Below are 7,669 nucleotides of genomic sequence, written 5' to 3' on the forward strand. Positions count from 1 at the left end.
AATGTGTAGTTTTGTTAAATGTTGCCAGATTCTTTCCCTTATGACTGACATAATTTTTCATTCCCACAAGCAATGTGTGAGCATATGTTTCCTCATAGCCTTATTGAGAGTGAACTTCAAAGCTTTTGAATTTTGGTCAATACGATGGGTGAGAAACAGCATCTCATTAGAGTTTTTATTTGCATTTCTCTAGTCATGACTGAAATTGAACACAATTTTATATCTTCTATGTGTGAATTATCTTTGCATATCTTTTCCCTATTTTTTTCTATTGATATTTAGGGTTTTCCCCTTAATTTTAAGATGCTCTTTATAAAATAGAGATTTAGCCCTTTATCTCTGACATATTTTTAAAACATCTTATCTCAGTTTGTCATTTTTTTTCTAATTTTGCTTGTAATAAATCTTTGTCATGAAAAAGTTTTGTTCTTTTTTGGTTAAATTGATCACTATTTTCTTTTATCATATTGAACTTTCAGTCACAGAAATTTTTTCTCTACACCCAAGTAAAGTTCATCCATATTTATTCTTTATTACATATTTTGCTTTTATGTTTAAAGCCCTGATTGATTTGGGATTTATTCTTGTGTGTTTGTTGTGAGGAATGGTTCTAATTTTATCTTTTTTTCAAAGTTATCTAATTGCCTTGATTATAGCTATTTATATTTAAGACTATATTTGCCCAGTATTTTCAGATACTACCTTTATCATGTCATACAGTAGATGTTTTTAAATAGTTGGATCTATTTCTGGACTTTCTATTCTTTTCCATTTTCTGTCTATTCCTAGGCCAGTTCTATATTGTTTTAATTACAGAGACTTTCTTATGTTTTTAATATCTGATAGGGCTAGGCTCTTTTCACTCTTTTCTTATTTTTCCATATGAATGTTAGGACTAATTTGTCCAATTCCATAAGAAGCTCATTAGGATTTTTATTGGGTTCCATTAATAGTGTTGAAGCATCCTTACCAACAACAAAAAACATTTTCCTATTTGTTATTAATTGAATTGCTTTCCACACACACACATTCATATGTTTAGGCCCTAACGCCACCACCCAGGCAACTGTATTTGGATATAGCACCTTTAAAGATTCAATTAAGGCTGAATGAGATAATAAGAGTGGAACCCTGATCCAATAGGAATGGTGTCCTTAAAGGAAGAGGGAGACACACCACAGGTATTCAAGCACACAGAACGGCCAGGTGAGGACACCATGAGAATATGAGCATCTGCAAAATAAGGAGAGAAGCCTCAGAGGAATCCACCTCTATTGGCATCTTATTCTTGAACTTTCAGCCTCCAGAGGAGTGAGGAAAAGTAATATCTGTTATATAAGCCACCTAATCTATAGTATTTTGTTATAGCAGCCATAACATATTAAGTCACTCTTCTTTTGAATCTTCTTTATGTGTCTTTGAGGGTTTTCCAGGTGGCTCAGAGGGTAAAAATCTGCCTGCAATGCAGGAGGCACAGGAGATGCAAATTCAATCCCTGGCTTGAGAAGATCTCCTGGAGAAGGGCAGGGCAACCCACTCCAGTATTCTTGCCTGGAGAATCCCATGCACAGAAGAGCCTGTCAGGCTACAGCCCACAGCGTTGCAGCGAGTCAGACATGATTGAAGCAACTGAGCACATATGTGTCTTTGAACAGTGTTTTCTATCTTTCACCACACAGGTTTTGAAAAATCCCTGTTAAGTATATTCTCATATATTTATATTTTTAAGAAATAACTCATTATTTAAAGGGAAATTCATATCCTGTTCCACATTTAACAAAGAGTGCTTCCTTCACATTTTATCTTAAATCCTTATATAAAGTTACTTTCTTCTGCATCTTCACATTCCTTGTTTCTAACGCTTCTTTTCTTCCTGCAAATATATTCAGATCTCTTCCATCATAAAAATGCAAAAACCAAGCAAAGTCAAAAGCTTCAGTATAACATCTATAAAATTCTGCTGTGTGGAACACACCAGTTCCTTTAAAACTTGATAGTCGGAGCTTCCCTGGTGGCTCAGTGGTAAAGAACCCGCCCACCAATGCAGGAGACACGGGTTTGATCCCTGATCCAAGAAGACTCCACGTGCCACGGAGCAGCCCAGCCTGTGCGTGCCACAGCTTTTGAGTCTGTGCTCTGGGGCCCATGCTCCATGAGAGAAGCCTCCACAATGAGAAGCCCGTGCCCTGCGACTGGGGAAAAGCCTGGGCAGAGCGTAGACCCAGCACAGCCAAACAAAAAGCGTGTAAAACCTCTTTTAAAAAAAAAACGTGATAGCTATTTAGAACTATTTCCACAGGACAGTAATATCTGCAAACTAAAAGTTTAGAGTAGACAAATAATGGACACTTAAGCAAATATTGTCCAGCCCACTTGACCATAGAACCATTTTTCTTCAGAACACTTGTTAACAGCACATATAATAAATACTCCTTGGAATATTTCTTAACTCATCATTCATTTGAATCAACTCTTTTTAAGACTACCAGTGATTTCTTATTACTAAATGCAATGGGCTTTCTTCATGTCTTGTTCTCTTTCCCTTGTTCCCAGTATTACATATTGTTAACTAAACCTTTGGTTTTAAAACTCTGCTTGCTTGAATTTGGTGACAATGTATGCTCCTGACTCTCCTTCTACCTCACTGACCTCATCTTCTATCTTTTGCTGGATTAATGTATTCATCTACACTTCAAATTATGAGTGTTTCCCAAATTTAGTAGTTCTTCTTTTTGTCTTTTGTCTATGCCAGTGGTGAGAATTTTTTTAAAAAATTATGAATGCTGAGGCCACACTCAAGACCTACTCAGTCAGAATTATTGTAATCTTTTCTCTCCTCATTTTGACCCAAATCCTAAAGGACTAGAATCAGTCAAATCCCAGGAGATTAGTAGATCATGGTTCTGGAGAGAGACAATTTCAAGGGGTTGAAGACTGACTTTCCTTACTGGTGGTCAGTTACAGTCAGGACGAGTGCCCTTCATTTCCTCTGTAATCTCCACCACCACTCCCACCACACCTAAATTTTTTTAAATAATAATTTTATATGACAATTGATATTTTATTAATTTTATATAGTGTCCAAAAAGACATATTTTTATTACTCTTAACAAACAGGATACCCCATGTTCTAGCCCCCTCCTCTCCCAGACATCATCTGTATCAGCACCCCATATGACAAATTACCAAAGTCCCTCTCCTTTTGGACTGTGCCCTTTTATAACCCATCCCACATGCAGCTTCCAAAGAAATACTTTCTAGGTATTTCTAAGGTGTAGCTTCACACATGCATTGCTCCTGTTCACCAAGACTTTCCATCACTCCCAGTTGCTCAAGAAGAAGAAACAAGTTCCTCTTCCAAGCCTTTTGCAATAGAGTCCCAAACTAGCTCATATCTCCTTGCTCCCCAAATTACAGTCTATATCTGATTCTGGTCAAAATGGATTATTTGCTGTTTCCCAAACTGTTCCCATACTTTTTCTCATTCATTTCACACTTCTTGAATGCCTTTTATTATCAGACCACTTGCCTTTTGAAACCTTACAGTCCTTTAAGGTTCATCTCCAATACCAGTTCTCCCATGATGGCTTTTATTTTTTCAATTCATTCTGATTTTAATTATGGTCAAAATTTTTTTCCATATATATTATAAAAAACCATTTATTTTCTATCCAATATTTGGAAGAAACTGTGACAGAGACTAAAATAACCTGTATCTACTAATATATTGTGAGGCTTTTATGATTTAACCTTGGGGGACCCGACTCATTGGTGAATCCTAATTTCATTACCAGATAGCTGTGTAACCTTGGACAAGTAATATCTCCAGCCTTAAGCTTATCATAAATAAAATAGACATTATAAAGTATCTTCATTGGAGAATTGCTGTGAAAAGCAGGAATGATCTTGCACATCTTTAGTAAGCAGCGCATTTTTCAATGTTGTTGAATGTGCTTAGTAAATGTCTCAAATGAGCTGGGATCCAAGAGATAGAGAATTCTGACCCCAACTCTGTCAATACCTTGGACATATCACTTAATCTCTCCAGGCCTCCCCATCTTCCATCATGCATGTTGCTAAATGGTGAAACCCACACCCTCTGAGTCAACCTGAGTCCCTAGGCGGCAGTGTCTTGAGTTTAGGCCCATACTCTGTGTGGCCACTAGCTGGCAGGATTGCCACATGGCTGCCTGGCCACTCCCTATCTCCACCTCCGGGAAGGCCCTGCCTCAGGGACTCTGGACCAAAACAAACACAACAGTCCAACCTAGTAGTGGCCAAGACTTCAGAGTGCAGTTTTCCGGGGCTCTTACAGAGAAGAGGACGCGAGTCTCCAGCACTCTCAAACAAGCCTAGAGGAAGGAGTAGGATTCCCAGGGCAGCCCACTGATCACATGGCAGATGCCACTGTAAAGTGCTGCAGGTGACCCAGGCCGACACCAGGGTGCCCTTTGGAGAATCAGATGCTGCCTCTCTTGGAAACCACATCCTATACCTCACAAAATACTTGTGAAAATTTGGGACTTGGACTTGTAATGTCCAAATGTGTGAGCAACTCACTTTGATTTCTTCACTCCTCAGTCTCCTTTGCTATAAGATGCGTATAAACCAGGTCTCTGAACACCTTTTTCTGCTTCTCAGTGCCATAGGCACTGCAGAATCCTGGAAAGAATATGGCTTTGGAACACACAGACTTGCTTTAATTACTGTTCTATCCTTTTATGTGAACCTGAGAAACTTTTCTAAGTTTCCTCATCTACAAAGTGAAGGTATAAAACCTATTTATTTCACAACTTTTTTTTGATGAATGAAATGAAATAAAGGAAGTGAAAGTAGCACATAGAGTTGCTCAATAATGTTAATTCCTTTCCCTGATTATAAAAGTACAAAGCAGCATGTTTCTATAGTCATTAAAAATTTGTACACATACATAAAAAAATATGTAACAAACTCCTAAGATTTATCTCTAGTGATAAAAATTCAAGTGACTAGTCTTTTCTTCTTTAGTCCCCTCTGTAGTTTTTCTAAATTTTCTAAAATGAAACTTTGCCTCTGTTTTTCCTTTTTTATTGTGGTAAAATATGCAAAGCCTAAAATCGACCATTGGAGCCATTTTTAAGTAAACAGTTCTGAGGTATATTCACAATGTTGTGTGACCACCATCCATTGCCATCCACCACCCTCTTACCATCCCAAACTGAAATTCTGTACCCATTAAATCATAACCTCCATTCCTCCTTCCCCCAACCCCTAGGAACCACCATTCTACTTTCTCTCTGTATGAATTTGACTGTTCTACGCACTTCACTTCATATAAGTGGAATCTTACAATATTTGTCCTTTCATATCTGGCTTATTTCTTACTTTGCTTGGCATATTGTTGTCAATGCAATGCTCATCTAAGTTGTAGCACAAATAATAATTTCCCTTCTTTTTAAGACTGAGAAATATTCTATTGTGTTTGTGTATTTACATAATATTTTTATTCATTTATCCATCAATGGATATTTGGATTGTTTTCATCTTTTTAACTCTTCTGAATAATATGAACAACAGTGAACAAATATATCTGTTTGAGTCCCTGCTTTCAATTCTTTTGGGTGTATACCCAGAAGTGGAATTGCTAGGTCACATTGTAATTCTACATTTAATACTTCAAGCAACTGCTATGCTGTCTTCAGCTGCAGCATTTTACATTCTCAGATTTTATATATATATATATATGCCATCTGATGGATGTGAAAAGGTAGCTCATTGTGGTCGTAGCATTTGTTCTAGTGTGTTGATTTGCATCAGAGAAGGCAATGACACTCCAGTACTCTTGCCTGGAAAATCCCATGGACAGAGGAGCCTGGTAGGCTGCAGTCCATGGGGTCACGAAGAGTCGGACATGACTGAGCGACTTCACTTTCACTTTTCACTTTAATGCATCGAAGGAAATGGCAGCCCACTCCAATGTTCTTGCCTGGAGAATCCCAGGGACGGGGGAGCCTGGTGGGCTGCCATCTATGAGATCACACAGAGTCGGACACGACTGAAACAACTTAGCAGCAGCAGCTGATTTGCATTTCCCTAGTGATTAGTAATGTTGATCATCTTTTTATATTGTTTAGTAGCTAAGAAAAAAAATCCTTTCTTCTAAACAAATGAATATATTATGTAGCAGAATACAATATTTGTACAAATTTTCAAGTTAAAATATGAGACTTCAAAGGAATTTCCCATGTGTTGAGCAGCTTAGATCTATGGCCCTAGGTGCCCCTGGAGTCCTCATTCATTCTTTTCCACCACGAGGATGGGTCAGGAAACAGTTTGAGGAACCAACTGATTCCTGAGTTCACAAGAGGAGAAAAGAGTGTAAGAGGCCAAGAAGGCTACATCTAATAAGAGAAAGTTTCCAAAGGAAAGTCAGCCCCAAATTAAAATGAAATCCATTTGGTAAACATTTAAGGTACCTGAAAGCTACTCTGCAAGTAACAGTGATCAAGATACTTCTCGTGAAGAAGTGAGGAAAACAGACATTGAGCACTTGTTTCCAGTTTAACAGGTATTACTGATATAAATGTACAGTACCACAGGAGGGTGCAATAGGAGGACAGGAAGCACAGAGCCAGACACTAAACGGACATGTCAGGAGCTCCAGAGGGAGATGGATCAGGAGCTAAAAGGAACACATGAACCAGTTATTCCCAAACATTTGCCTACAGGCAGAATAGTAGCTGATCAGCAGTAAGAAGGGAAAAAATAAGGATATTCTCATGAGTTTTTCATAAAGCTAAATTGACCCCATATGGGAACTATCACTAGGGATTAAATGTCCTTTCTTTTATAAAATAAAAATTACTCTTAACAAGCCAAAATTAAAGGAACAAATCCACATCATTTCTTAAATCTTGTTATGAGCTCCAACTGGTCTGTGACATTTTGGTACTCTCAGCACTCCAGGAATTCCTGACTAGGAGCAAGGAGTGGGTGTCTGTCATAGAGAAGGGTGAGCCAGTCAGTATGCGTGGAAACCCACTGAAGACTTGGCCCAGGATGGATGTCATGGACTCCAAGCTCTTTCAGAGAAGCCACATGTAGGTCCTGACAAATGCAGCCCCCTCCCCCAGCCCATCATTCCGAGCCAGGGATTCGGATTTAAAAGGATTTAAAGAGGCAGGAATCTGCTGATGTGTTTGGGATTTGTCTGCCCCACCCAATAGAGAGGAGTTGGTTCACGTTTTCTGTAAAGGACCAGACAGTGAAGATGTTAGGCTTTGTGAGGCATCTGATCTTTGCCACGACTACTCAAAAGCAGCCACAGACAATACACAAACAAACTGCCATGACTGTGTTTCACTGAACCTTTATTCACAAAGTGTAGGCAGAAGGCCAAATGTGGCCCGTGGGCCGTCGTTTACCTAGGACTACTCTAAAGAGCAGAGAGGAGAGCCTCCTAAATCCCAGATCAGACTTAGCAGTAAAAACAGATCCATTAGTAGACATAAAACTTGTGGCACAGAGAGACCCCCGGTTTTGAGTTCAGCTTAAACAGATGTCTGCTGGGCACCAGTATCATTACTAGAATTTTACATCTAGCTGGCATGCCAAGCAATATACTAAGTACATCATATGGATTATTTTACTTAATTTGCACAACCACACTATAAATAGCTATTACTACCAA

Source organism: Odocoileus virginianus, chromosome 5 (assembly GCF_023699985.2).
Source record: "Odocoileus virginianus isolate 20LAN1187 ecotype Illinois chromosome 5, Ovbor_1.2, whole genome shotgun sequence".
Lineage (NCBI taxonomy): Eukaryota > Metazoa > Chordata > Mammalia > Artiodactyla > Cervidae > Odocoileus > Odocoileus virginianus.